Below are 15,092 nucleotides of genomic sequence, written 5' to 3'. Positions count from 1 at the left end.
ATACCCTTACATTAACTATTCATTTTGTAAGTACGAGAAATATGATTGTAACAGTCAGACCTTTGAAATACTGAGTAAAAGCCTTTTGTAGGTGCAAATAACATCTGTTGTGGGAAGATCCAGCAAAGCATACTCGTTAAAAGTAGACACAAGCAGGAAAATGAGGTCAGGTTCAGCCCCTTAAGCAATTCAGCGGGAGGACTAGTCTTCATTAAGCTGTAGACCAATTATAAAGTCAGGCTTTTAAAGTGCTGTCAGATCTGCCATGGAGGTGACATATATAATCTATCAGTGATCTCAAGCAGATACTTCTTACCTACTAACCATTAACTACAGTGTAGACGTCCCTACCATGAGACATGTTACAAGTACCTAGGGAGATAACAAATAGAAACTATCTGCTGTACTCAGCAGGAGCAAAGGCTTAATATTCTTAACCAGCTGCAAGCAATGCAAACAGTTCATTAACACAGTTGCTTATATAAGGCTTGTTCGTATTTTGTTTTTTATTAAGCTTCTTACTGTCAGCAGCTCTAAAGCCAGACATTTATGCAAGTGAAAGCGTGGGAAAGCTCTCTGAAGTGTTTCCCCAAATGCCCAGTTACGTCCGAGTTTTGGTTTAGTTTTGCTCTTTCTCTTTGGATGGAGAAATCCTGAGTGGTCATTTATGGGAACTTTAGAAATGCATTATGTATCTATGTAAGTAGAAATAATTTATTTTCCATCACCACAGTGAGTTTAGAATTGATAGAAATGTAAGCAACAACCTGAATTGTGCTGAGATAAAAAGAGAATTTGTCACATTCTGATGTAGAAGTTGATTAGAAGTTCACCTTTGTGCTAATCTGCAGGGACCCAACTTCTTTCTTTTTTTTTTTTTTATTTTATTTTTTTTTTTTTTTCTATAGCCTTAGGATTCATTTGAAATGCCATCTGTTAAATTGCTAAACTCTGCTCAGTGCTTTTGTGAGAGGAAATGTCTGTCTACCAGGAGTTAAAGTAAATTATTTCTATTTATGTTTGTAACCTTGAGATGTAAGTGGGAATGTCAGCCCTTCTGATTCTGGCATTCTCTTGAGCAAGGCAAGTGATTCTGGCAGCATAATTTTATTTGTCTCTTGTCAGCTCCAGGTGGTTTCCTTAGTCTATATCCGGGATATTTATTCTTACCAGAATTATTTCCTCCTCAGCCGGGCAGATCTGCAGTGTCAGCGTCTCCTAGTTCACACTCTAGTACTGTAATCGACAATCTGAACAGACAAGATGAATGTAGGCATAAGGAGAAATAATAGAATACCAAAAAACTGAGTTGACAGGACTCAGTGAGTAAGTTAAAAAATGTAGGAAAAGATTCATGAATGGAATTGTGAGTAAGGCAGTCAGATAGTTTCCCCTCCACTTAAGTATTAATAGTGTCCAGAAATTTATACACCATGCCAGTTACTGTAAAATGCTGTAAAAATGTGGGAAATAAAAATGCAGTAATGCGTCTGCTCTTTTGAATCTGAGTCAAATAATCTCAGAAATATATATGCCTAATGCTGAATTGTGAGGAATTACTGTAAATTATACAAGCCCTTCAATAATTTGCTGTTGCTGTTTCAGGGGAGCAAATTCAAACAAGCAATAGGCATAAATTTGTAGGTAATTCAATCTTCATTTTCCAGCAGTTTTCTTAAATATTGTTTGAGCTTTCTGTTATATGCTAATGCTAGTATTTGGTGAAATCAATCTCTATACAATTTAACAGCAAGGTAATATACACTGTTAATGACCATCATCTATCTCATCTCAAGATTCTTATTCTATTTCCTTTCAGGATAATCACTATCATTAATGTACCTTAATGAAATGAGATAAATGTGAAGGGTAGGGTCAGCTCATCTGTGGATGTAAATCAGTGCAATCCAATTGATTTCTATCAGCTTGCACCTATTTACAGCTCTTCATAACCTTGCTCAGAGCTTCAGAATTACAGTTAAATGCTTAATGTACTTTTTGCTCTTAATTTTGACTCATACAGCTAATATGTAGCCATAGTTCAATTAATAAATGGAAAGTACATTTCTGCATCAATGAATAATGTGAAGTTTTATTTTGAAACAGGTAATTTCAAATGGAACTACATCCATACCTAACGATTCATTTAATATTTTATTTGACATCTACGTTTTAGTAATGAATCAATCAGGAACCAGGAACCGGTTCATGCTGTTCACTTGCATTTACTTACTGGTCTACTTCATGATAACCTGCCACTGATATTCTGAATTTTGCAATTTTTTATTTTACTTGTTGCTGAGATTAATATCTGATGGATGTGGTGAAAGCTTTTAGAATTGCATTTGTGAATTTAGATGCCCATGTTCAGACTTATTTTTTTTTTTGTTTGAATTGGTTTTGCTGGTTAATTTGAGGCTACATGACCTTGAAAATGTAAAAAATCTACTTGAGGGAGGGCCAGCTGAAGTGAGACCATAACTTGTGTTAAACTGTGAATCAAAAGAATTATGCTGCTTTTGGTTGCTGAATATCTGATCCAATGTTTGTAACTTTTAGTTAAATTTGTCTTTTCAAACAAGTCTCTACATGGAAATCCTAGCATGAATATGTGATGTTATATTCTGCTTTGTTATAATTAATTGTATCTAATAATAGATTACTTAATCTAATAGTAGATTATTTCAGTTACACTGTTTAGTTATGTGTGTAAGGAGTTACTATCCAATTTCCTGATTGTTTAGTCATCTATCAAAGCAAATACATACTATTTTCTTTAGTCACTTCCTATTCATTATATAGAAAGTGCTGCATACATGACACAAAATAGTGGAGAACTAGGCCTACAATGCCTATAGTTTTATAACTTCCATTCTATCTTAAAATCTTTCTGATTGTCTCTATATTCCATTTTGATTTTATTCAGTTTTACTCTGTGAGTGCTGAAAACACCCTGCAGACTGTACCACCTAAACCAGTTTAGAAACAGCTGCTGTGTAATAACTGATAAAAGATCACTCTTTCCTCTGAATTGTTATGTAGGTTCCCAATAACTCGATTTTTCCAGGATATCCTGCTTCGGCAAATTTAGCAACATGCTTAATTTAAGCGCACACTGTCTGGCATCAGTAGCATCAATGTGCATGAAGCTAAGTGTCCTGCTGTATGCAGGTTTCTGAAACATGAAGGTTAGAACACAACTAAAAAGATGGTTAGTTGAGAATTTCAAAATGTTATAAAACAGCTGAAATTTGGAGCTCCCTGTCTACAAACTTTAGATATTCTGCTAAGCAATCTGTGATTGTGGGAGACAGTGACACTTAATTCTTAAACTTGCATTTTGCCGGGGAGGGAAATGAATCTTAAATATTACTGAATCCTGTAACCCGATAGTTCTGAAAAAGCATCTTAAACTTTGAACTTGCATGTTTGGTTACATTGATTTGAAGCTGTTAAATTGAGCATCTGGAATTATTGACTATTACCACTTTGAAAGTAAATGATTCCCAATGGGACCTACTTCAGGGCTGGCATGAATCCAAGATATCAGCCTTCTGACTGCGTGTACCCATGAATCCCTAATCTCATCAAGCAGGTTATTTTAGGGAAGCCTTGTAGATTAGTAACATGATGCCTTGCAATTTCATTAATGAAATCCTGTCAGAATAAATTAATGAATAGCCTATTGATATTTCAGGCTTATTTTATGGCACTGTAATACAGTTGTTTAATAACTCATTGTGCTCACCATTTTCAGTGTTGTTGATGTTAAGTAATAACCAGTGCAGTTACTATGTTATTCAATCTTTCATTTTAATAGTAGTATTGATTTGGTGAAAAGCAGACTTAATACAAAACTCTTTCCTGGCAAACTTGGCTGTTGCAGCCCTGAGAGCACAGAAACATTGCATGTCCTGCACAAGATTAAAACAAACATGTACTTAAATTTGAGCTTTTGAGAAATGTTCATTTTGTTTTATAATACTCTTTCTGTGAAGAGTATTATGGCAAAATCATGTCTGGGTTATATTAACAAGGAATACATTTAACTGTCTTTGTGCAAAAGTGCATAATTTTCTACCTATATATATATATCTAATTTATTAATGTAATTTAATGTTTAGAATTGTAAAATGAATACAAGTGCAATATAGTCAATATCATTAAAGAAGACTGTTAAAATAAGTCAGGAAGGGAGTGGGGGTAAAGGGGACCAATAGTATTAAACATGAGTGATTTACTCTTGTTTTCAGAGAGAGTTGAAATAAAATTAGTCTCAGAGTATCTCACACACTCTGAAGTTTGAACATAGGTGTGAACAATATTCTGTAAAGATTTAAAAGTATGCTTGTCCAGTTTTTGGCTTAACTTTACAAATCCAGCTTTAATGGGGACTTTCTTTAAGTTTCCTTGAGAGTCTTCTTCATATAACTAATGACTCTGAGAAAGTTAACTAAGAGAAAGAGTTAAGACCTTAGGAGATGAGATAATGAACAACAGATGTTAAGTATGTCTGTTTCTAGAACCTGCATACAAAGTAAAAAAAAAAAAAAAAAAAAAAAAAAAAAAAAAAAAAAAAAACAACAAAACAAAACAAAAAACAAACAAACAAGCAAACAAAAAAAACATGCTCTGAAAACTAGTGATATCTTCTACTAGTATTTGCATTTGCTGTTTGCACTCTGGTGATTTATGTTACTTTAAATATTCTTTTCAATTTATTTCTTTACTATCATGTGTGAGTGTCTTGTCCAGCCTAAAGAACTGGGTTCTAGGAAGTTCCTCTCCAATCAAAGGTTGACTTCTCATCTGCATTAAGAAGCAGCTGTGCCAAACCAGGGCAAGTTAACTTACACTACATGCATTCTCAGCAGCATCTTCACTTTGCTACTTCACACGTTTGCTTTTAGGATCTTGGTTTTTCAAATATTCTGAGATAGGGGCTGGAACTGTGGCAGATTGGTGATCTACTGGGGGAAAACCATATTTTTATATGGAGAGCCATGTTCCTTCTCTTGACTGAAATGGCAGTTTGATTTGAAAAATCAGTAATCTGTAATGCAAACCTGGTTTGGTTTTAGTCTTATCCCAGCACCTTCAAGGAGTTCTGTCACCTTGTTCCCCACTATTACTATTTTCCCTGCTCCTAAAAGGGAGCATTTAATGTGCTCCCTGACTGTAGTTGGCAGCTTTTTTTCCTGGTAAATCAGAATTGGGTTGAGTGAGGATATGTGGAGTTTCTGGTGGCAGAAAGGAAAGGAACATCTACATTGTGTTTCTCTTTAAAATGCCTCTAAAATAAAATAAAGCAAAAAGAGGATAAAATCTGTGATAACACTTTTTTTATGCATGTGCATGTATTGAACTGGTAAATGTGTTAGGAAAAAAGTTGCCAGATCATCCTGTGACTTTGATCTGGCCTTGCTCCTTGTTTCCTTTGTAAGGCTTGATTTTGCTCAGGGACTAAGTTTGCAAAGACTATATTTATTTATTTCCGTAAAGCTTTTCACACCTTAGAAACAATTTTGATGGGATCAAGGCCAGCTTACATAATCTATTTTTCTTTTTTGACTTTGAAGAAGGGAGTAGACAAAATAGAAACAGGAAAGTACTTCACTTTCTACAGCTTTATAAAAGGTATACATTAAGTGTAAGAAGATGCAGTAGCTGAAAGCAGAGTCTGGACAAATTCAGAGTAGAAATAAAGTTCACCTATGTCATGGTGAGATTAAGCAACTCTTGCAAAACCTTGATGTGTCCATTCTCCATATGTAGGCTAAGAGCATTAAAAATGAGACTTTGTAAAGGACTTGCTTAATCTCATCTGGAAAGAGTCTATTTCCATTAAGAATTACTCTGTAGAATTTTATGACCTGGATTATACAGATCAGAGTGGATTATCATGTTTTACACTTCACAACCTTTAAATCTGTGAATTTACAAGTAATTACTATGCTAACTATCACCTACAGTATTCACTTGAAAATGAAATACTCTAGTAAAAACATTGTAAACAAATATCTGAAAAGTTGAAATGTGAAAGAAATTTGCTTCAGATGGACAGCGTGTAGAGATGGGCAAAACAGTGTAAGTAGCATCTGCAGGGAGATAGGCAGTCAGAGCCACAAGATCCTACTGCAAACCCCAAGGGAAACAGCTGTTGCTTTTGCTCTGGTTACAACCTTACCTACTGTGGGTAGTTTCACTCCATTGAGGAAAGACCGATGAGTGAGACCAGAGGCCACACAAAGTCTGAAATTGCAATTATACAAGAATTGCTCTATTTCAGTATCACTTCTCTTGTTGGCACTTGCCACATAAGTGTTTCATGGCTCTTGTTCCAGCAAGCAGCAGTCGCTTCCTCACTCAGCCTGCCTTAAAAATAAATTTCTTCCTGCAGTTGTGGGCATCAGCTTGTAGATGAAATACCTCCTAATAATGAAGGCCACTGTTGTGGTTAAAACCTTTTTTCTCTTAAAAGCTTACTGTAGTGCCTGCATTGCCCAGGCAAAGATAGGTGGATGACAAAGCTTTTCATTACCTTTTGTTTCTTATTGCTGATGTCTTCTGTATCAGAGCAGATTCTTTTGCTTTACTGCAGCTCTGGTCAGAAGAACTTCAAGATAAAGTACATTGAATATGGTCCTTACTTTTACTTTATACTTTGTATATATTTTATTCAAGCTGACTATAGTACTTTCAAATTATTTGAAAATATCTCAGGAAAAAAAAAAGTATTAATTCTTAATAAATGAATGAGTTTTGATCTTGCAGCAAGAAGAATGCAAAGCGTCAGCATTCCAAATCTGGCCTATCAAACATGTATCCTCATACATTATTCTTTTTGTCATCTTTTGGAAATGTATCCCCAGACTATCTCTGGGAACAAGTACTCCTATTAACATAAGAGTAGTTCCATTTTTTGGTCTCTCTGTGTCCTGGAAGTCATCTAAGAATGTCAAAAGCTAATATTTGTCCCAAACCGGCACTGTTGGTGGCATCAAGAAAATGCTACCCTTGGTTACTTTTCCTCTTGAAGGACTTAAAACACTGTGAAGGGTTTAGAGAAAAAGGATCTACTTCATCTCATACCAATCTTTTCTGCCTTCATTATTTTGAAGTTAATTGTTTGCTTTTGTTTAATGAGGAGACACTTTCACCACATTTTTTATTTTTTAATTTTTTTTTTTCCTAAGGGAAGCATGGATTTTTAATGAAAATAAATGTCTGATAAGAGAGTTCATCTAATGTGTATCTGTTTTCTACCTTGCCTGTCTGGCTAAACCACTTTGGATTTCTTTACTTCCACTTTATCTCAGAGAACAATCATCCATGTTGTGACAAGATGAAATCTTGCTCCTTACTCACCTAATTATATGTCATCCCTGTTAACAGTAATTACTGAACCACTGATTTCAGTGGAAAAAGTTTTCCTTCTCATATTAAGCTGATAAAGAAGACCCAAAAGTGTCAGCAATTAAAAAGTAATAGGGGGGGAAAAAAAACAATGGTATAGCTGTATAGTTTAATGAACATCTATTTTGCAGGGAAAAAAAGCTCATTTTCTATAAATAAATTTTCATTTGGGCTTTCAGGTTTATCTAATGGTAGTCACATTTTGAGACAGGTGGAGGTGCTGATAACCAAATCTTACCTGAGAGACATTGAGAAGCATGTAACAAGCCGACTGTTAGGACTGCAGTAAAAAAAAAAAAAAAAAAAAAGACAACAAGAAAGGGGGTGCAAAACCCCAAGAAAACTTATCTTGCTGAGGCTGTTTCTCTTGCAGACTGAATGCATGATACCAGCATAGTTCATGCACTTACTTTCCAAATCCTAACTTACTCGTCTATCTGGAAAAAGCCATATGGTTAGTGCTGTCTTCCAACAGGTCCTTTTGCATGACAAGGCAGCAGTGTACATGTTGCAGCCTGCCATACTAGTTACAGTATGGATATGAGCCTGCACCAGAACCTGTCAAGTTGCAACTGGGTAGAGAGAATAGAGGGTGAAACAGTAACAGTCCTGGTGAAACAGTCCTTGGAAAAGGACTGGAGAACTATATCATAGCCACAGCACATTAAAAGCCCAACTGTCCAGTGGAGGAAGACCATTATATTTCTTATCTGTGACATGGTTTCTTTCATCCCTGAGTGGTCTGCTTGTAACAAGGACTTGTCTTAGTCTTAGAAATGCTTCCTGACAATGTGATGAATTAATGCCTATGTCTTGTTTCCCTTTAAAGCAACGGCAAAAAGTCAGTTGCTAATTACTCTCTATTTCAGTAGTCCAGTTGAAGTCCAAGGAGAGTGCAGTGAAGATAGCTTCTTATCTATCCAAATGTATAGCCCTTTCTTAGTCATTCTGTTACTAATTTCTTGTTTAACAAGAAATCTTTGTGAGCTTTTTAGTCTGAAGCCAAATAATACATTTGTTTTTGCTTTGAGCTGTGTTTTTCTTTATGTAACAACATGATTGCTGTAAAGATGGCTGAAGCTCATCTGAAATTTTTAAAATTTGAGTGCACAACTCAGAATGCTCATCACAAATAAACTTTAAACAAGCAAAATGGGAGATTTCTGGAAAAAAAAAAAAAAGCCAATATATTTTAAATCATCCAATACAGAAGTCTGTTTCAGACTCATTTTGTGGTTTAGCTTGAATCATATTCCTGGAGTTAATCCTGCTGGAAGGAACTCTATGTTCAGCTTTCTTCAGTTACCTGAAACTCAAGAGAAGTTTCAAAGCAGCCATTTTAGTCAGACATCATGTGAATGTGCATGAGCACTCATTGGCCTTGATTTAATCCATGTGAAGCTTATACAAAATCTTTTAAATGACTTCAAAGCATTTGGATCAGGCATAGCAGAAAGCTGCATGTTGAATTTCAACAAATCCAATGAAAACATTTCAAGATTTTGGCAGAGCTATTCTAAGTTCCATATTTATACGTATAAAGGCTATTTAAAATGTTCGTTCCACCCCAAAATGGAATTTTATGTCACATCACATTTTTTGATTCATAATCTTTGTACATGTATATTTCTAGTATTTTATTTTATATATTTTTTAGATCAGATAGTAGAGCAAGAAGATATGGCATAGATACTGAAAGCTTCTGCAAAAAGCATAGATACCTATGAAAGCACTGGAGACAGCTTTTTAGCGGAGGTTCTAGTTGGACTGTAGTACTCTGCTGAACCCTCTGTTCATGAATAAAGCAGAAGGGGTCAGGGGCAGCTAACGGCAGTGTTGGCTTGACCATGAATTTAAGAGCTTAAACTTCTGAGAGAAGAGAAAAAGATGCTCCAGATCCTCAATTCTCTTTGTGGCCATTCACTGGACTTACTCCAGTATGTCTTCTCAGTTCTGGGGAGGCCAGCACTGGACGTGGCCCTCTTCTCACAAGTGCAAAGGGAAACAGCCTGTTGATGTCCTGTGAAGGGCAGCATAATTCCATCAGGTATATCAGCCTCCTTCTCATTTTGTATAGCCTGCAAACTTTCCGAGCCTCAACCTTCTTTGCATTGATGTTTAGCTGTGAAATGTGCTTCCAGGTCTCTGTACCTAGCAGAGTTCAAGGATAAAGAGGTACAACCTTCCCCAGAGAAGGTTCAAGTCAGGGTCTATGTAAGCAACATCAAACAAGTAGTTACCAGTGATGTAACAATGTCCTAAGTACTGAGTGCGTGGGACTACATGTGAGGGTACCAAGACTGCTGATGGATATCATCGTAAGGCTGCTCTCTGTCATCCTGGAAAGGTCAGGGCAAGTGGGGAGATCACTGATAACTTGTGAAAGGCAAACATTATGTCCATCTGCCAAAGGAGGAAGGAGGGCCCAGGAAGCTCCAGGCTGAGCAGTCTGTGGGAAGTCTGTGGAGCATGTCCTCCTGGAAGGTTGGGGCTCCTCATGCAAGAGAGATGCTGACTGACTGCAGTGCCACTGTGAGGAGAAGGGGGCAGGAGCATGGGAGATACAAGGAGAGGCTGAGGGAGTTCTGTTTTCTCTGAAGAGAAGGCTATAAAGTATCTGACTGTTTTTTAAAGTTACCTAAATGGAAGAGTATATAGAACATGGGGCCAGACTCCTCTCAGAGGTAACAGTGACAGGATAGGGAGGAAACAGTTTTTGTTGAAGCAAGGAAAATTCAGACTAGATTTTGGAGGGGGGGAAAAAAAAGAGGAAGTACTGGGTGCTTAGGCACTGAAACAGACAACCAGGAGAAGTTGTGCAATCTCCATGTTTGGAGGCTTTTGAAACTCAGCTGACCCTGAGCAACCTGATCACATTGAAGTTAGCCCTGCCTTGAGCAGGAGTTTAGATTAAGTCATCTCCAGAGGTTCCTTACAACCTAAATTATTGTACGCTTTCAGGAGAAGTACAAAAATAAGAAAATAGTTAAAATTCATTCTTTCATATTATTGCTTGTGCTTTTTATTTAGAATAAAGATTCACTTGTAGAACAGCTGAATTCCAGTCAGTATAACAAGAAATTTGAAAACTGGTTTTGAAAAAGAGGAACTGGATTTCTGTGAGGGGCAGATCTCCTACCTGCTCTGAAATGTAACCTTTGGGGAAATTAAAGAGATGAGTCAATGTAATGCACAGTGTGCCTGTACAACCAGTAAATCAAAAGGGACAGGGTCACAGTGCATTCTTTTGTCTCTTATCTGGCAGAGGATTTCGTTTTCAGTTGCAGTACAGAACAAGGAATGGAATTTCAGTTCACAAATGTGGCAGACTACTGACTGAACAGCCTTCGAAAGAAGACAGAAAAAATCTTTAAACGTTACAGGAGATAAACACAAACATGTGAGTGTTTCTGTTTGTTTTTTGTTGGTTTGTTTGCTTTGTTGTTTTTTTTTGGTGTTTTTTTTTTTTTTTTGTTGTTTGTTTTTTTAGCAGATCACCTGCATTGTCGTGTTGAGATAATGTTGAGATTTCTCATTAGGTTGCTACATGTATTATAAATATATGATTTTGTGAACGTTTCTGATTCATAGGTTTTGAAATGAAGACCTAAATGTAGATGTCCCAGATAGCAACCAATAGTGAATGACATAAGGTTGATCTGTACATAGGAAAGCAGTACTTATATCTAGATTACAACGAGTTGAACAAAATGTGAAAATTCAGTTTTACAAATCTGTCGGTATTGATTTTGTAAACAAGTGATGTTAACAGAAGGAGATCGCTTATATTTTTGAAATCTCTAGGCATATTTATTTTAACAATATATCAGTGAAAGCCAAACATAAATGAAGGTAACCTTCAAAAAGATGAATATAGGTGCTGGGTGTCTCTGAAAATCCCCCCGGTTTTGCTTTATGATTCATATAAAATATTATTTTAGTAATATTTAAAGCATTATTAAAATGAAATCAGAGTATGCTTTATCAGTTGTGAACTCTTTTTGCTACATTAGGTAGGCACTAGAAAGTCAGTATGATATTAATATATTGGGTTGGCCCACCAGGCACCCACCTAGTCACTCTCTCACTTCCCCTTCTCAACAGGGTGGGGGAGGAAAATAAGATGGACAAGCTCGTAGGTTGAGATAAAGGCAGTGTCATAAAAAAAGCAAAAGCCATGCATGGAAGCAAAGCAAAAGGAGGAAATTTATTCCCTGCCTCTTGCTCACTTCCAGCCTACTGGCCTTTTGAGAAGGATTTGGAGACACAGCCTTGATGCTGTGAGAGCAATACTCAGCAAAAGCCAGAAAATTGGTATGTTATCAACACAGTTATAGCTACAAATGCAAAGCACAGTCCTGTATGGCTGCTATGAGCAAAGTTACCTCCGTTCCAACCAGAACCAGTCCATATACCAAAAGGAGGTGTTCGGTATTATGTCTGATTTAATGATCAGCTTTAGATATATTTTTCTGTTTGTATATGAGCATTTGGAAAAGATGTTTTAGAAAACACAAAGGGACATTTTATATTTGACATACAGATAGTGAAATATTCATTTAGAAAAAAATAATATATATATTTTTAAATTTATGTATTTAAATTTTGATTACAAATGGGATTTACAAGTCCTGAAATATGATAATGTATTCATACTCCACCTCTAGCCAGCAGTTTCTATTGATTAGTTCTCATAGCATTTTACTGCCTTCCACTTTCACAGTGGCATACGCCTTACTGCAAGAAGGGAGCTGTTTATTATCATCTTTTTTAAACAAACGAAACAAAAAACAAACACAAAATATTCTTGTACAAGGCTTAAAAGATACATTTTTAGCAGAAGAATTACATTCAGCCTCATCTTTTTCAGAGCAGGCACTTCCAACCATTCTCACATCCTAAAAAACTGGTTTCAGACTGCAAAAAGAATTTTTGTGGTGGTTGTTTCTGAGCAGAGAGGTTTTTAATTACTCTGCAGAGCCTCCCAGCAGCCTTCTATTTCCTCAATTCATCATTGTAGAATATCAGTTTAATTAAAAAATCTCCCACATAATCAATAAGGAAATACTTGAAAAATAAATGTAAACATTACATTCCTGAATCCTTACAGGCATCTAATGTTAGGATCGCAAGGTATTTGTATTAATGACACTATTTGCTTCAGCCAGTAATATGTGGGTGATAACTTTCTCACACTATAAAATTATTTCTGGATGAGATTATCATTGAACAGTAGTTCTTTGATATGTTTTCCATCATAAGCATCAGACAAAGATAGAACATCTACTCTGTAGTTTATTTGATTCTGTGTATATCTGCCCTGATAGCCATCTGTTCAACTTTAGATTTAACTCATTTTTTAATGAAATCTTAATTGCAGTTTGCTAATTCCTATAAAAATTTCTTACTGACAATGATTTATCATGTAACCTTTTACACTATTCGGATATTCAGATATATATACTTTTCAACCTTACATCTTAACAAAAGATTTATTTTTTTTCAGTTAAAGATTATTATATTATATAATACTATATTTTCCATAGTCTCACTGGTTTTAGTTGCAGTTTGGGAAGTATATAGACTTGCAAGGACAATTTATGGTCATTAGACTGGTTTAGTAAAAATATATAATTCTAATAACTGAACTCAGACCTCCAGAAGATGATTTGTCTCATCCTGAGATGTTGTTGTGAATTAACTCTGGAAGGCAGCATTAGTGTGTTATCGGCACTGTTTTGGTCACACATCTAAAAGACAGCACCATATGGGCTGCTATGAGGAAAATTAACTCCATCCCAGCCGACCTGGTACAGATGTCTAAGATAAGTCAGATAAATTGCATCTATTGCATCTCTAAAGTGCTTATTTCTCCTCCATTGATGATGGAAAGAAATTAACTGTTATAGGGGATTCTAGAATTACTATCTGAAATTGAGACTTCTTAAAAAAGTCTAAAGTTACATGATATGAATCCCAGCATTTGTAACTAACTGCCCCTAAAGATATAGCTAAAAACTTAATGTCTGGGTATCAAATATGCACACATATATACCTAGCTCTCTCCATTGTTTGATGGCATGGGAAAAAATAGAAGAATATTCTTTATGAGGATGAAGATCACACCAAAATTTCTGTCTTTTCTCCGGTTATGTGTCTTAAAGTTGTATTACAAATGATAGTGCTTGAACATACGTTTGCAGTGTGTGGTTCTGCCATATGCCTATCTTCTGATAATTCATTTTGAAGTTATTAAAAGAAGGCTGTATTGTAAAGTGGACAGGGGTGACCTTATTGCACTCTACAGGTACCTTAAAGGAGGCTGTAGCAAGGTGGGGATTGGTCTATTCTCCCATGTGCCTGGCAACAGGATGAGGCTAAAGTTGCACTAGGGGAGGTTTAGGTTGGATGTTAGGAAGAACTTCTTTACTGAAAGGGTTGTGAGGCATTGGAATGGGCTGCCCAGGGAAGTGGTGGAGTCACCATCCCTGAAGGTCTTTAAAAGATGTTTAGATGTAGAGCTCAGTGATATGGTTTAGTGGAGGACTGGTTAGTGTTAGGTCAGAGGTTGGACTTGGTGATCTTGGAGGTCTCTTCCAACCTAGATGATCCTGTGATTCTGTGATAATATGCAATATGTTGAGCTATGTTGATTTTAGGATCAAATCCTTAAACAATTTCTGACAATTTGTCCCCTTTGTTTCAATGATAATTTTATGTACATGCTGAGTAGGGTAAGGACAAGAGAATATAGTAGTAAGCACAATGCAGAGCAAATCTGTAGCAGATCCAGTGTTGAACTCTTTGGGGCTATATGTTCTGTATGGTACAGATGATGGTCAAGTAGTTGTAATCAAGGTGTTTGCTTTGGCAGACGAGTGAAAGAACAGACTGTCTTCTTCCCTGCATTTTCCATCTGAAATCCTCTGCCATGATTATATGCCAGCTCTTGTCAACTGACTGGCCCTAGACCCAGTTGTTCTTTATATACCAATTTCAAGTAATATAGTAAAGAAGCAATCTCCTCAATTTGTATATTGCTTGAAGTCTAGTTCTTTTCCATCTGTTCTGCAATCTGCTGCTGTTGTTATATTATGAGACAAGTCAACCAAGTCCTTAGACTGGCTTCTGAGTTTTCATGACACTATTTGCTCCATTTTTTCCACAAAAGTACCTGTAAGCACGGTATATTTTTTATTCTGAACAATTCCAACAGTTTCTATATCTCAAGTCTGGTATTATGGACTATAGCAGGGCTGATATGCACTAGTCATCTTCCATAGATATGAAACCAATCATACATAACAGAAAAAATATTTCCTGTTCTGTTGCACCTGTAAATGACTTTAAAGAATAACTTTTTCTTATCTGAGAGTTTCCTAATTCATTTTGATTTAGGCCAAGAGTATCGTCTATGTGTATACAGACTGTAGAACTTGGACAACATTTTGGAAAAAAACATTTACAGGTAAAATGTTTTAGAAGGTCATTATTTAGAGTTCCTTCTTTGGCTGTATGAAATTGCAATATCCATCTTCCATGTGAATAAAGTCTCACTCTCTCTCTTTCTTTTAGGCTGAATTATTGTTTCTGCAGATACAGTTCTTTCAAAAGCATAGTAAGGGTGACATGTTAATACCATTTTTGTTTTTCATAAGACCCCGCATATTCATCTC

The 15,092-nt window shown here is 36.0% G+C and overlaps 1 protein-coding gene across 4 annotated transcripts in view; it reads left to right on the top strand.

Annotated features, from left to right (window-relative positions):
- TMEM117 (transmembrane protein 117) overlaps nt 1–15,092 on the top strand; it is a 212,957-nt gene that overhangs the window by 64,949 nt on the left and 132,916 nt on the right. Inside the window, exon 2 of one of the 4 annotated variants that reach the window (XM_084285636.1) lies at nt 10,682–10,816. The exons of the other annotated variants lie outside the window; for them this stretch is intronic. The gene's annotated coding sequence lies outside the window, so the exon portion shown is untranslated. The remainder of the gene's footprint in view (nt 1–10,681; nt 10,817–15,092) is intronic. 4 annotated transcript variants of the gene reach the window in all.

The sequence above is a fragment of the Netta rufina genome, assembly GCF_964035555.1.
Source record: "Netta rufina genome assembly, chromosome: 1".
NCBI lineage: Eukaryota > Metazoa > Chordata > Aves > Anseriformes > Anatidae > Netta > Netta rufina.
Note: the sequence above shows the minus strand (reverse complement) of the source record. Positions and strands in the feature narration are given on the sequence as shown.